A 16118-nucleotide genomic window follows, 5' to 3' on the forward strand; every position below is an offset into this window, starting at 1 on the left:
GACTTACTGCGGTGTCTACACTGCGCTGCGTCGATGGGAGATGCCCTCCTGTCACCTTACCTTACTCTTCTTGTTCTGGTGGAGTACTGGAGTTGACCGGAGAGTGCTCTGCCGTTGATTTAGCAGGTCTTCACTACACCCGCTAAATTGACCCCACTGCATCAATTGCAGCAGTGCCGATCTACCTGTAGTGTAGACATGGCCATACAGTGTTATTGTTTACTTCCATGGGTATAATCCTGTGAGCGATAGAGCTGAACCTAAGAAATTATTCCATTTGTACTAGGGTAGTGCCCGCTGGCCTAGAAGTTATACAAACAGACAGGGGTGTTGGAACAATTTGTGTAGTGTGATGCTGATGATGGAAACCGTGTGTTTGGTGTTTGTTATTACTACTTTAAGTCAGCGGGTGTGGGAGCTGCAACCCTAGTTCTAGCACCACTGCAGACAGATAGTCTTTATACCTAACAGCTTGCAATTTTACAAAATTCTAGCTAGATTGATTCTCAGGTAGTGAACAAACTTTACTTTTAATAGCAGCTACTAAAAAGAATTGCATCACAAGTAAAACACCATTTCTACCAAAATCTAACTGCCTATACATTTAGTTAAACAAAATTTGTAAGATGGTTTATAATAGTACCAGCTGGTGACTTTTAGTTATATTACACATGTATTTCTAAAACAACTGTTTTATAAATCTATATATATCTATATAAATCAGTTAGTTTAAGTGGTAGCGTATGTATTGTAAACTGGCCAGTAGATTTCAATTCAATAAACTTCTCTTTACAAAATAGCATATATGAACTCTAATGGGTTAATTTTAATATCTTAAGACTACGAAAATTGATACACGAGTCAAAAGAAGTATTTCATTTTTGGTTCATGGAATGGTATAATGGAACTAAACTACAGCATTTCAAGGATAAACTATCTTGTAAAATCCCTCAATGTGGTGTATGTGATGCTCATTTTCAAAATGGATTTGGATTTTCCAAATCACCCCTTTTGTTGTTGAAACACATGCTGCAATTAGCCAAATATGTTTAGACTTTTGTTGCAGAAAGTCTTTTTCTCTTTTTCCCTGAAGATGTTAAAATTCTACGTTCAGTGGCACAAATTAGATGGAGTGATATAGATTGCATTAAAACACCAATTGCAGGCCAAAAGCTGTAGAAATCTGGTCATTGCTTTTAGAATGTCAAAGTAATGGTTAATGTACGTATGGTTAATGTATGTAGCCAACAGAAAATGCATGCTGATCAGCAGATGCTCTGTCCGTCTGTCTTGGTGGCTGCCAGAACTCTTGCAGCATGTTTGCTAAGCCCTATATACAGGACCTCTGTTCATTGGGTTACTCATTGAGCTTTTAATAGTCAACTTAATTTTAGTTAAGGTTCAGTTTAGTAACTCTAGAAATTAATGGAAAATATGCTCTGTGTTAAACTGGTAAACTGTATTAAACATGATATGCATAGACACAATATCTTTTGGAGGTAAAAGATAAAAGATCAATTCCTATGGATCCTACAGTCACAAGCTTTCAAGGATAAATTACAGAAACTTTGTAATTATTGTGTGTAATCTTGCAGAAAATTAAATCTGGAGTTTGCATGTGTGAGGAAGTTTGGTCTCCTTTGCGCACCATAGCTGTGTAGTGTAAAAGCAGCTCACTGTAGTGTGGGCTCCTTGGTTACCTGTCAGGCTTTGTGTTTCACTTCACTGCAGGTAAAATGCTGTTTCTAATCCCTGGCAAAAGCAAGAGGTCTTATTGTCAAGGCATGTTTCTGAGACCTGTAGTTCTTACTTTCTCTGTCTCTTTGAAAGTGGCTTTAGAACCTGCTGAAGTTTACAAGGTAAGAGAGAAAGTCTGACTCTTTTCAGATTTTGTTTTTATTGATTGTTTCATGGTTTCAGACTCCTGGTGGAGTACAAGTATCACGGGCAAGACATTTTGTCCTACTTAAATAAGGTCTAATTTAACTGCAGAGGGCCAGTTATTACCTTATAGATTGAAACACCAGGGACTATAAATATACCATAATTAAGAACTGGTTTGAAAAAAAAAAAGGGTACAGTATGGCAACAACAAAAAGCAGCAAGAGGTTTTTCTGTTAATTTTATCAAGGGAATGTTTTAAAGTGCTCTTGGAAGATGTCTGTCTGATGTCCCTGGAGAATAAAAGCCTCTGTTTACCCACAGGACAGGTATTACAAGGAGATTTGCAGTGCAGACTTTCTCACATTGTCCTTTATGGCCTTGTCTACATTAGGGTTTTTCAGCCCCATTAATCCCAAAAGATGCAGCCCCATTGTGGGAGAGGCAAACTATAAATTTGGCAGGGCTTAGGTTTGACCATTCCAAGCTGGTCTAGCATCAAATACTTCGGTTGTTACCAAAATTGAAATGGAAGATATCAAGGAGTTTACAAATCTTACTAGAAATAAATGTCCTTAGCAGCAAAAGAAAGCATATATTAGCAGTAAGGGGTCCTCCAGACTTACCAAGGGGTGGGGCAGTCTTTCTCGCAATAGCAGATGCAATTCTGCTTCAGACAGCTGAAAAGAGAATTCACTTGGGAAGAGCTGCATGGTCCCCAAATCAGAGCAGCATGCCTTACAAATGCCATAAACAGTCTTCAGATGCTTCTATTTTATAATCTTGTCCATCACATTGTGTGATTTCAGCATAGCAATTGAGAGATCTGTAGTGATTTTATTAACTATTAAAAGTATTTTCTTTGACTAACAAGGAGAGAATGTGTTTTAGTTCTAACGATCAGTGGACAGGGAGTCAAGACTCTTGGACACTAATCATAAAATAGATCTATCAATGGGGATGATAATAATATTAAATATCTATCTTGTAGAAGTATTGTGCAGTTTAATGTTTGTAAAGTGCTTTGAGCATCTTGGGCGAAAGGTGTTATAGATATACAAAGTATTTCTCACTGATATAAGGCTCTTATTTAGGCTTCCCCTTTAATCACTTTTATTTATAACAAAACCTTGAATATCAGTTCCAACATAGTTAGCTACCATAAATGATGTGATAATGAGGATGGAGTATAGGTCACAAGCCTGCAAATATGTGTGAGGAGATGGTGAGCTTAACCTACCAGGTGAAAGAAAGGTTAGTATACCAACTGCAGGAACATTTCAAAGCATGTAGATAGTTTGCTGCACTAACTTAATTATCTGTGCTATAGATATGTTTGACAAACATATCTATAGCCCAGATACTATTACTTCACAGTGGGAGATAGCAGAGTGCTTCTGTTTGGTTGGCAGTTTACTGAATCCTTCCTTCTGCTTCCCTGCATTACTCCTTTCAAGGACTTTCCCCCCTCTCCTTAATCCATTTGATGAATGGAAACTTATTCCTTTCTTGGTAATGGCAGAAAATATTTTAAGGAAGGCAGCGTGCAGCCAGATAGGATGGATTGAAATGATTCTTAACTGAGCCTGATAAGAATTGACTTTTTTTTTTTAATCCATTGATAACTGAGCACCTAAGTAAAAGCTGTCTCTCTCTCGCTCCCCGCCCCCCCTCCCCCTTTATTTCTTCACTGAATTGTGTTTTGGAGCCAGTTTTGTTTCTCCATGAAAAAATGCCTCTGATCATTATATAATGCTATAGTGTGCTTCTGAGCAAATGAATGTTGTGGACTTTTCTGCAAACAGTGTGATCTGAAATGTAAAAAGGGAGCATTATAAACACCACTCATCCCGTCAAAATTGAATGAAGTGACCTGTTCTTTGTCACCAAGATGTGGCCTGTTGTAAGGCTGTTGGTAAGCTGTGGGCTCTAATAGGTAGAGACGAGTGGGGAACCTCTCAATGTTTTATCCTTTCCTCTTCTGTAAGGTCTCTTACATGGGAAGGTACTATTTTTAATTATGGTTATTTTAATACTGATCCTCTGAGGTTGGCAGGTAGATGGGGAAAGAGAGAAGATCATGACGACATGCTGAAAAAAGCCCAAATGTTCTATATAAATAAAAATGGAGTAATGAAATGAATTCATACACAAGGGGAATCCATTTTAGGAAGGCTCTTAATTCCAGTGCTAGATTATCTGTTATGGAAAAGTGAAAAGCATTAACTAAGAGGCACTACAAGCAGGGCTGGCTCCAGGCACCAGCTTATCAAGCACGTGCTTGGGGCGGCCACTCTGGAGAGGGGCGGCACTTTCAGGTATTCGGCGGCAATTCGGCAGGGGATCCCTCACTCCTGCTCGGAGCGAAGGACCTCCCGCTGAATTGCCGCAGATCGCGATCACGGCTTTTTTTTCTTTTTTTGGCTGCTTGGGGCGGCAAAACCCCTGGAGCCGGCCCTGATTACAAGTATTCCTTTAATTCAGTGAATTCACGTGAATTAATTCAGTTGCCAGTACTTCTAACCAGAGCGAGCCACAGGTAAATCTAAATGATTTTTTTGCCCCTGTACAACAATGCCTTGGTTACAAGCACAGAAACAGAGGTTGGACATGTACTCTTTTTTTGTATGTACAAAGAGATTGTATATTGGTTATCTCTGTTGTGTCAGTTGCCCATGTATACTTAATACTGAATTTTGTTATTCAGCAAAGACTCAATGCAGAGACACAGGCCAAATTCTGATCTCAGTTACGGTGGTGTAAATCTGGAGTAACTCCATTACTGTTAGTGGAATTACTCCAGTTTTCCACAGGTGTACCTGAGACCAGAACTTGGCCAATGATCAAGTCGGTAATTTTCTGATCCGAAGATGCAGTTGATAAGACATGTCTTACTTATATGTTCTGTACTAAAGCTAGTGCCTACCAGTTCTTAAGAAAAGCCTCTGCTAAAATGAAAGTGAAACTTGCAGTTTATCCAAGTTATTTGTTGTGGTTGTTTTGTTTTTTTTTGGTCAGATTGAATTTCATAAAGAAACTATTGTATTGTAATAATTCCTACAAGCTTTGACTATTTCTTTGGGGGGGAAAAGTACTGATCTTTCCCTATTTTTAATAAAACCTTTATGGTTTTCAGTTTGCCTCCTCTGTGATATTGCAGGAATTTTTATTTTGTGTTGATGATCAGGGAAATTCTGTTTATTTCTTCTGTATATAAGACATCTGAAAAGTCTTTAGGAAGAGGAAAGTAAATCAAATTTATAGGGCTGATTATCCTCTCACACTTGTGTAACTGAAAGGAAGATCATGTCCTATGTACTGTATTGCCTGTACATGCAATGTTACATGGAAAAAATAAGTACATTGTGATCTGTTAATTTAAGCACAAGACATTTGGAACAAGTTAATAAAAGCAAGTAGTCAGTGTTAAATTTATGAGGGCAAATATTGCCCTTTGATGCACATGTGCCTCTCCCCTTGCCAGTTAATAGAAGATGTGCATACACCTAAAGGTGTGGTCCAGTGGATGGGACAAAGGACTGAGTTGTGGCTCTGCCACTGATCTTTTGTAAAGAGCTTTGAGATCTCTGGATGAAAAGCATTATAAAAGAGTTAAGTATTATTGTCTGCTTTGTTAGACAATGGACTTTATTGGTTTTATTTTTTTATTTTATTTTATGGTTTGTGCTTTGTATGGAAAGAGACTACTAGGAAAGCCTTTGTGCTTTAGCACTGGCATTTTCCTTTGGCCTCCTTTTTCTTGCTCATGCCTGTGCTACTGAAAGTTAAAGGACATAGTAAAACTACATAAATAACAAGCATATTGTAATAGATCATCATTAACATGAACAAGTCATTGTTATGGATACCTTCAGATACCTCTGAAATAACTCCAGTCCCTTCCAGTGTCGCTATGCAGATGTGACAGGAACAAACACTCTCCTCCCCTTAATATTCATTTGTCTGGGACTACTCCTGTGTACTGGAAAAGATCCATCCCAGTCCCTTTTCCAGATCAAGGCTACTTCAGTGGCAAACAGACAGCTTCATGGAGGTGACAGAAAACTAATGGATAGCACCTAAATTCCATCCACCACAGATCTGACCAACAATTCCTTACCGTGTCACCCCACATGGCATTGAAAAGCATAATCTCCAGGGAGTTCTATAAATACAAGCTAAGTTATCTGAGAGCTGATCACTATCTGGAAGGAATAATATGTGCAGTGTATTGTAAGAAATTACCAGCTTCCTGAAAAGCTCACAACACAATCCATTTCTGCATAGATTTCTCTTCTGTTCTTCTGTATGAACCTTATGCACCTCACCTATTTCCTTGCTTCCTACAATATGATTTTGGTCAATGCAGATTTTTCAAACACCTTCCTAGTAGTCCTAGTTTTCTTCTCATTTCTTCCTTAAATGTCAGCCATCATGTCAGAAGATAGACTTAGAAAGCAGTGTGTATAATAATTGCTCCCCCATCACTCCCCCTTTTCCTGTAGCTTGGTTTTCTGACTCCAGCTGTGCACCATAATTTTGAAAACTACTATTCTGTTGCACCCAGGACTCAAACAAATGCCCACAAATCAATTTCTGCTTCTTTGCCTATTGGGTATCTGTTGTAGAGAGAACATAAACATGGAAATAACTGCCTGACCTTGTTCCTATTCTGCACCTTCATTTGTGGTTTAACATTGAATAAATTCACCAGCATGCCACCTGTTCTTGCTTAATCCTCTTTGGCAAGTCCAGCTGTGAACTTGAGGAACCAGTATTGTGCCAAAATCTGCTGGGTCAGAACATGTTTGGGGAAAAAAAGATCCTTTCCTAAACCATTAAATATAAGGACTGGATATTGTTCTGGTTCTGACTAGCAGAAGACCATTCTCCTTTTTAGAATTGCTTAGAAATAGTGACTGTGTAGGCTACTGAGTCATTGAATGTTATATTATCCTACAATTGCATGATTTCAGCTACTCATTTTTGAAGGAGGCAGTCCATATCAGTGGTCAAGTAGCTCCTCCAAAATGCTATTTGACTAATCTGAAAATAAATTGGTCTTGAAAATACCCTTGTCCAGAGTTTCCAGAAAGTCCATAAGCACTTGATGCATGATGGATTCTTTCTTTATCAGGCATCTGCTTCCTTTTGCTAGCTCAATTCTCGAGCAATTTTTTTTCTTCTGTAGTAAGAGGCAAGCAATATATTCCATATGCCACCACACTTTGTAAAGAATCTTACTGCTGACAATCTCACAGCTGCTGAGGAATAGTCCAGGCCTTGCTTGTAAAGTGACACTAAGCACAAGAGTATGTATTCCATTGGGATTGACCATGTATTTTCATTCACCTTTTTTTCCTTCTTGAAGGAAATATGTTAATACCTCCTAACTACATGCCTAACAGATGATGGCAGCCACGAATTTCCATGGCAAAGCCCCTTGGCCACAAAGCATCTAAAAGAAATCTGGAATTAGACAAGTTCATCTTTGCTGCAAGCTCAGCAGCAGACCATCTCAATCAAGAGCAGTGGAAATAATACGCAATTGTCTTAGCAACACTAAGAATCTGTTTGACCCTGAAAGAAATAGCAGATGTAAACTCTTCAGAATATAAAACCTTTGATACTTAGGGACAGGTTTCAAAGGTGGTCGGTGTTCTGCACCGACCTTAGTTTCTGAAAATCACATCCTTAGTTTCTGACCATGGATTGCTTGAACAGCTACTGAAAGAGCACCCTTCAAAATAGGCAGAATGACCTCCAGCTGAGACAAGCTTAATATACCTCTTGCTGGCTCAGCCAGGTGGAACCTTTCCTTTTGGCTGACCCGATTTGCTGTCCACAGACCATGAAAGTCCCTGGGACTTAGCTGTGGCAATGTGCAGGGACACAGGGCCGGTACAGAAACAGGCTGGGATAGCCTCCTAATTGTTTAAGTCTAGTGGCCACAAGTTGTCAGATACAACAGATTCCTCAGGTGATTACAGTGGGTGGCAAAATTTGCCTTTATAGACCATAGTTTAACGAACATAATGTGCTTCAGATACGCTCTTTTTAAAACCGTAGCCAGGTCTCTGCATGCTATGGATGCCTGAAATAAACAGCGGTGCTTCTTCCTCCTGAAGTAGCCTCACACAAGTTCACTGATAGCTTTTTATCAGCTCCTACAATGCCCTACATTGGAAAGTAATAGTAGCTTCTGAAAAATATGTTTGGGGCTTGTGTGACTTCCAGGAGGATCTCCCTTATATATGGGATATGAAGGGACTTACAGAACCAGCAGGTTTCTTGCACATTTTGTCAGAAACACCTACCAAAATATAGCATGATATCACATCTCCAGAAGCACAGAGCAGATGGAAATATCTTCCTGTATATTGACTTGTGTTACTCTGATGAAAGGCATTGTTTCTCTCCTGCTGTCAAGCCAGCTAGCCCCCAGCAGCTGACAAAAATCTCAATCTGCAGGATGTTACCAATGAAGTTCAAATGACTACATGCTTTAAAGCAAAATTTATTGGCTGTTACAATCTGCACCAGCAACTGCTTGAACTCACTGGTCCAAGCTCACCCCTAGTGTAACACAATTGAAGTCAGTGGTGTTCTGGCAGGTTGAATTCAGTCCACTGAGTTTATCCCTGGGGAGGTTAGAATTCATTTTCCAAGAAAGAACTCAAGCTCCTAGTGTCTGTGCTGGACTTGGACCATCTGTTTTTATTCTTCTACTCCAAATTCATTAGCTACTTCACCAGTCTTCTACTTCACTTTCTGATGTGATGGGCCCTCCAGAAACTAATCCAAATTCAAGACCCAGAGTTGTATATTCTGATAAAAGAAGTGACTATAGAAGGTGCTTCAAAATATTATATAGTCCAGGAGTCTGTTTTTATCAAAAAAAAAATGTAGTTTGTAAACTCAGTTTGTCAATGCAATCCTGACAACTAAAACCATACAAGTGTTCCAGCAGCAATTGAAAAACAGATTCCATATAGGCCCTTGTCCTGATCGGGGTGTTTGACTGCAAGAGCATGCAGTTGCTTGATTGGAAAGATGCATATGAAACCAAACTCAAAAGAGAGTCGAAGTAATCATTAACTGACTCACCTTCTGGATGTGACAAGTGATGAATCAGCGTAAACTTGCCTGAAGCTTTCTTCGAGACAATACCCACAGGGGAAACCCTCATATGCTCAAGTGGAGCGTTATCAAACAGACCCACTATTCTCCCTACATGCCAGTTCTTTTCTGTCTTGCCTCTAACCACCTGAGGACATACAACTGCTGATCTCAGCTTCCTTGCCAACATTTCATCTTGGGGCCTGAGTAAGATGGTTTAAACCCTCCACAGAACCTTTACACAACAGTTGTGTGTGGTGTTTTGAATTTTTTTTTAACTTGTCAGCCTATTTCAACAACCAGGAAAACATTTTATCTGCCCTCACCGGAATTTATGCTCTTTTCAGGCCCCTTTAATCAACTCTTGGCTTTTTCCACTGTCTTGCTTTGATTTGGATGACTGCTTGAAGCACCTGCTAATAGCCTGGAGCATTCATGCCTAAATTTGCAGTTTCTGTACCACTCACAATCAAACTGTTAGTAAACAGCCTTCTGGAGCACCTGCTGCATTATTTGGGGCTAGGAGTCTGTTCACTGTTTGCTGATGAAAGCATTTTGTACAGTGCCGTCTCTCTACCCTGTCCCAGTCCATGCTGTCCTCCACCTAAATTGCATGCTGTACCTTAGCCACACATTGGCCTTAAAAGTAACATCAGAGATCTTGATCTTTTCCAGATACTTGAATAACGTGCAGGATTTTTCCAGGATATTAGGGTAATGGGATTGGTACAACTATATAATAACAATCTAGCTCTTATACTTGTCATCAGTAGATTGCTAAGCACTTTACAAAGGAGGTCAGTATCTTTATTCCCATTTTACATATAGTGAAACTGAGGCACAGAGCAGGGAATAACTTTCCTAAAGTGACACTCTAGGCTAGTGGCAGATCCAGGGACAGAACTTGGATCTCCTGATTCTCAGTTCACTGCTCTATTCACTAGACAACACTGCCTCTAGATAGACATACAATGAAGGAAAGGAAAAAAAATCCTAGAAGCCTGTAGAGAATCCCTGGTCTCTTTTCCCCAGGTAATGATAACTCACATCAAAGCTGCTGTGTATTGGTGATTATCTTCACTGCTTTTGGGATTCTTTTGTGCCAGTCTCCTACATGTATTTGCTAGCTCTTATCATGCATAAGCAAGAATACATGGCTGAGCTGCATATACTGTGTTTTCCCATTCATATCACCTGGTAACCCTAAGTTGGACTAACTATGCACAAGACTTCACAGGTATTGTGGTCCAACAGAGCAACTGAAACTGTGCTCCTTGTTCTTTCTCTAGTGCATCAGGTTTCCCAGAGCCCTGTTCTATGCCTGCAACATTAATGACATGGGATTTCTCCCTCTAAAAGAATCATTTATTTCCTCTGTTAGAATAACTGCTGTTAGCAGTTACTGAAGAAGCATCAGCATTGGGTTTGTCTGTTTACATCTATGTTACTTGCCAGTCTCATTATCAGAAAGATCATGCTTTTTCCCCACCAAGTTTTATTCCTTAATTCAGTCACATCATGCCTGCATCCTATCTTCTATGTTGATGGAAGTGCCATTAGTACAATGTAGGAGTCCTCTCAGTAGCTACATAATGTCTTCCCACCTTCTTGTTACTCCTGTTGAAATTCTGCACCAAAAAATTAAAAATTCTGTGCACAATATTTTAAAAGTCTGCATATTTTATTTGTCAAAATAACAGAACATAATCACAGTGGTTTCAATTATTTTGGAAATTTATTTCAGAATACTTGACAGCAAATATGTCTGTAATAATAAACAACAAAAAAGATTCAGGCATTTTTTTTTTGGATAAATGGATTCCTTACTGGGCATATTAATACAGAACTCTGAGCAATAATTCATTTTAACTACAATACAGAAATATATTTTCCACATGCCTCAGAAACAGTGCAAAGGCTTGGGGAAGTCAGGGGTAACAGAGGAGCTGAGGGAGAGGGAAGTAATTGCTAGGAAGGAGCTTGGGAGTGAACCTGGAGGATTGCTGGGTGTGGGTGGGAGAAGTATGGAGCAGGGCTTTTTTGGGAGATGGAGAGGGATTCTGAGGGAGTTAAGTAACCTCCCCCATACAGACCCTCGCTGACCCCTCCCCTCCCCTCCCCCATTCTATCAGGCACATCTGCCCTGTCCCTATGTGGTCCTGCACCCCCAGTCAGCTGCCCTCCCCCCCCATTTCCATGTGGCCCTGTACCTCTACTCCCATTCAGCCCTGGCTCAGTGTTGTCACCCAGCTAGTTGTTCTGAACCTCAGTTGATGTGCCCCCCCCACAGCAGCCCCATGTGCCTCGCTCTGTCCATCTTCCCCATATCCTGTGCCTCCCCACCTGGCCCCATGAGCAGGGTGTTGTGAGGAATGCAGCCACTGCCCGCTCCCTGTCCACGGCTGGCTGCTCTGGCCGTTGAGCTGACTGCCCTCTCTTTTGGTGACACAGCAACCCCTGATGAGCAAAAAGTGTAACTGCAGCACCTCTCTGGCAGAATCTATTTTCTGCAGAGAAAAAAATCCGGGGGGCGGAGGGGGGAAGACATGAATTCTGCATGTGTGCAGTGGCACAGAATTCCCCCAGAAGTATCTTGTGCTGCAGACCATGTGCTCCTCCACAGTAGAGGTATCTGCTCTCATAAGATAATGCAGCATCCACCATGCTGTTTGATTTCTCTCACTGTTATCTGCTGGTATTCTCAAAATAACCCTCATTCATATTGTTGAAAAAGAACATGTTGTCTACTTCCCTGGTGGGATTGCTCTCGATGTTGATCTCTTACATGTTGCATATACATGTCTTTGGAACACTTTGTGGCCTGAGCTTGATGACTACTGAGTTACTCATCCTGTCTTTGACACTGTCTCCTGCTGTGGTTTTTGCTCTTTTGGGGTTTGTTTCCCTATTTGTAGAATGGAGATAATATTTACCTACCTCTCTCACAAGGACATTGTGAGGATTAATTAACATTTAAGATGTTTAAATGTTAAATATAATTTCCCCATATCTGTTGTATATTTCTGGTGGTTTGGTTTTGTTTTAGAAAATTACTCTGTTTAACCACCTTTAATCTCTTTAGTCAGTTCCTCATCCTCATTTACTATTACTTCTCATGTCTATAGGTCTGAGGAAAAGCATGAACTCCATTACTTCCTGTCCCACTCTAGCTCCCTTCCATCATTTGCTGACTTGTCCCTTCTCATCTTTCCGAAGTATCGGGTCAGCCGGTCTAGTCTTCTCCAAACCTTACTATGAATGTCATTGATCCTGTAACAGCCATATTCCTGTCCCTGCAATTGATCAACAGCCTGAAACTTGGACTTGTAGTACTTCATCTAAAGCTAGTTTTATCATTCCTTTATTGAAGGAGGGCAGAAGACTGCTCCTTAATCCTTCACCTGGTATTTTTCTGCATCTTCAAATTAAGTTTGTGGGCTCTTAACTTCCCATCATCCAGTGCTTGCTGCTGCTAAGGGATTGCATTGAACCGGGCTAGATTTGGATCCTTTTGCGTTTGCCATCCTTCTTCCACAAGTCATTTTCTCTGTGTCTCTGTTGTGTCCTTAGCTGAGACCTTCTGTTTCTTGGCTTCTTAGTGCTGTGAATTATGGCACAGCCACCCCAACTCTTTCAGAGTAACTTTTCCTGCCCTAGCCCATAGGCCTTTTGACAGGCAGGGCATCCTTAAGTCACGACATAAGAGTCTACTCTGGCCATTTAATTAATAAAGAAAAGGGGAAGTCCCCAGGATAAAACATCCTGCTTTCAATCCCTCAACAGGTATGGGGCTGAGAGGAAGAGGACCTTCCCTCTTCTCCCCTTCCCCCCAAGATATTGCAAGTCTGTGATCTTTCCTATTTGTGAATGCTCAAATCCTTTTACCTTAGGATTTAAAAAATGATCTATCACCAATTCTAATTTTTCCCCTTGTAATAGTTTAAATACCTGCCCCCCAAATCTGACTCTTAAAAATTAAGATAAATATTTGTCAAAAGAAACACTGTGTAGTATTTCTCTGGCGGGTGGGTGAACATTCTTTTAGTTGAATCTCTGAAATGTAACTGCACCAGTCTAGTTGGGGAAATTTGTTTGAAGACGTATTACGTTCCACGATCAAATGGAAAATATGGCACCTGTCATCATATTTAGAAAACAGCTGGGTAACATGGCCAAGTGCCACAGTCTCTTTTCACATGGCCTTTATGATGAAACTATCCAAGCTCCATTCTCAGCAACTGGAGAAACCCTGTGCCTTTAAATGGTTATAGAAACATCTACTTAAGGGACAGCTCTTATTGCAGCAATGTTTGCTTTTGATGCTTCTAATTAGCAGTTAGTGGCTTACACTTTACTTTTGTAACCCATAGGCTTCCTTCTATGGTCTTTTTCAGCTATTTGTGGCAGTCAGATATATGCATTTTGTGCTGCTTTCATGCTCGCAGAATATATTTGAAATCAGTCTCAAGCCAAGATTTCTTTAGTATTCAGATATTTAATTTAAATGAGTCAGAATTTTCTATGTGTAGATTTTTCTTTTATCTAAGATGTTAAAACCCTCTAATGGGTTAATTGCCCTTGCTGATCTAGTCTTTGATGCAAAATCTCCTAAATACATACATATGTTTTTAATTAAAATATTTATATACACAAAGAAAACCTTGGTGTTTTTTACATTTGCAAACATATCTCCAACACATGCTTATTTAAAATAATATTTTTCCAGCTGAACACAGTAAGGGAACATGCTGAAACTCCATTGCTATTTCAGAAAGCAGGTGTGCTGGTAGAGATTAGCAGTTTTCATACTGATTTTGAATTAAATGACAATGAGATTACTAACAAAGAATATATATTACATTATCATACATGATATACACACATTCAGACACTATAGCTGAATTAAAAAAAAACCCTTTTTTAGAAATCTCGCTTAATGGCATAATAACTTCATAACTGAATGAATCTTTAGAGGTGCCATTTTGCTGCTCCTTTCCAGCAGCAAGCCTATCCCACTGACCTAGGGTTCGAACCCGCTGTCTTCACTCACTTCCAGTGAAGTGGTCTTTGACACAGACTATACTGAAACAGAAGGGGGAGCTTTCAATGCACCAGCCAAGGAGGAGGAGCTGTGGGGAAGTGCTGCTTTCCCAAGCCAGGGAGAAGAAGGGCAACTTCCCTCTGCTTTGATCAGAGGTGGGTGAGCTGTGCTCTCACTCTGCTCCCTGTTACTCTAACCCCTGCATTGAAGTCATAGGGCCCAATCCTTCATCTCTTATTTATGCAGGTAATCACAGGGTTAGTAAGGAATTACTGGCATAGACTCATTTGGAGGAAGTGATTATAATGCTTTAAAAGTTATTGATATTTAATTTCTTTAAAGAAACCGTGTGAAAATGGAAAGGGCCAACATGTACCTTTTTTACTAAAAATAACTATCCCCCTGATTTGGATGAGAATGCTCAGTTAGAGATAAAATCCAGCTTTTCACCTGGCCAGCTTTCTCATGACACACGCTGGGCTCAGCCACAGCTGTGCAAGGACTACAGAATCAGCCTCCATCTGATATGTATCTTTGGATGTGGCTCCATGGGAATAAAAAACCCACAGCAGGCCCTGCTCAGCTGACTCGGGCTCATGCGGCTTGGGTTCCTGGCTGAAATATTGCTATATAGACATTCAGTGACCCAGAGCTTGGTCTCTAGCCTGAGCCCGAACAGCTATTTGTAGCCCCACAGGCCAAGTCAGCTGATGTGGCTTTTATCCCCATATAGACCTACCCTAAGATGCAAAGCTTCTTGTAGCTGCATTCCCAGACTATGGGTTGGAGTTCTGGTCACAGGCCCCCTATGCCACTTATTCATTGTGTTGGGGCCACCAAGGCCGGATCAATTTTGAATTCCATGACGCCTCCCTGGTTCCATCCCTGTGCGAGTTATGCAGGGCCAGATCCAAGGTAGGATACAGTGGCTTAGAAGGCCTTTTGTGAGCCTTCCACACCATAGATGAATTATACCCAGACAGAATCCCTCTCGTCCACAATTTACCAAAAATCTTACTGTGAATCTGTTGTGTGGGATTAATTTAGAGCTCCGTATCCACAAATATGAGGATCCCTCAAGTCATCTGTGTCTCCCAATGGATGGTCAGATTCACTAGTGAATACTTCATAAATAGTTCTATTTGTTTTTTTGGATTGCCAAAAAACATTGGCTGTTCAGAATCAAAACTCAACTTAATGCTGGAGGCAAAGAGAAATTCAGAACTTATGGGAGTATATTTTTAACATTTTTAATAGAATATATGGGAGAAATGAGGCCATGAATAATGGATATCTTATTAATATCACATGTCAAAGTGTACAGCATCAAAACACGAGAGCGGACTGAAATTGTAACTTTCTTCACAAGCAAATAAAAAGATAAGTCATTCTAGAGTGGAAAGTCTGAGGGAGAGCAGCACATCACTCTGTGTCACAGGAGTGCTACTCTTGCCACTAAATTAAACCCCACTGACTGCTCTCACTTGATGAACCCTTTTGGAAGTTCTTTTTTTAAAGCTAACAGATTGGACTTCTAATTTTAGTTCTGATGGCTTATAATTAGAAATATTTCCAAACTTGTTTACAAACACCTGCACTGGGAGCATGTGTCTGCAATTTTAGAAGGACTCCCTTGTCACCTCTAGCAGGGGGTGAAAGGGCATTTCAGTTCTCTGTGCTTGTACAGTTGCTTGACACTGGAGCAAAAGTTGCTGCTTAAAAAAAAAATACACACACTCTTACAGTGACGTTTTGATTGGGATTCTACACGCTGAACTGACCTCAAAATTTTTTTAAAGGAGCTTTTTACTGCTTGGAGATCAAAAGGATGGTTGGTCAATGGCTAGATTTAAAGGAGAAGGTCCAATGACTAATTTTAGCTGCTGTATTCTGTACTGGAGAGGATGATTTTTATGTTTTTCTCTAGCTATCCATAATGTAAACATATATTCCTTCCTTGGATATAGTATTTCAGTAACGGATTTGGAAACAGTTGTAAGAGACCCTACTAGAAGAAGCTGAAGATTAGAAATGAATACTTGTAGTTGAGCATGCAAAACAATGATACCCTAAGATC

General features: G+C 40.2%; 1 protein-coding gene across 6 annotated transcripts in view; it reads left to right on the forward strand.

The window, feature by feature from the left end:
• ESRRG (estrogen related receptor gamma) overlaps positions 1-16118 on the forward strand; it is a 509353-nt gene that overhangs the window by 38836 nt on the left and 454399 nt on the right. For 2 of the 6 annotated variants that reach the window (XM_030557497.1, XM_030557500.1), the window contains exon 1: positions 1752-1859. The exons of the other annotated variants lie outside the window; for them this stretch is intronic. The gene's annotated coding sequence lies outside the window, so the exon portion shown is untranslated. Of the gene's footprint in view, positions 1-1751; positions 1860-16118 lie in introns of those variants that run through there. 6 annotated transcript variants of the gene reach the window in all.

Source organism: Gopherus evgoodei, chromosome 3 (genome assembly GCF_007399415.2).
Source record: "Gopherus evgoodei ecotype Sinaloan lineage chromosome 3, rGopEvg1_v1.p, whole genome shotgun sequence".
Classification (NCBI taxonomy): Eukaryota; Metazoa; Chordata; order Testudines; family Testudinidae; genus Gopherus; species Gopherus evgoodei.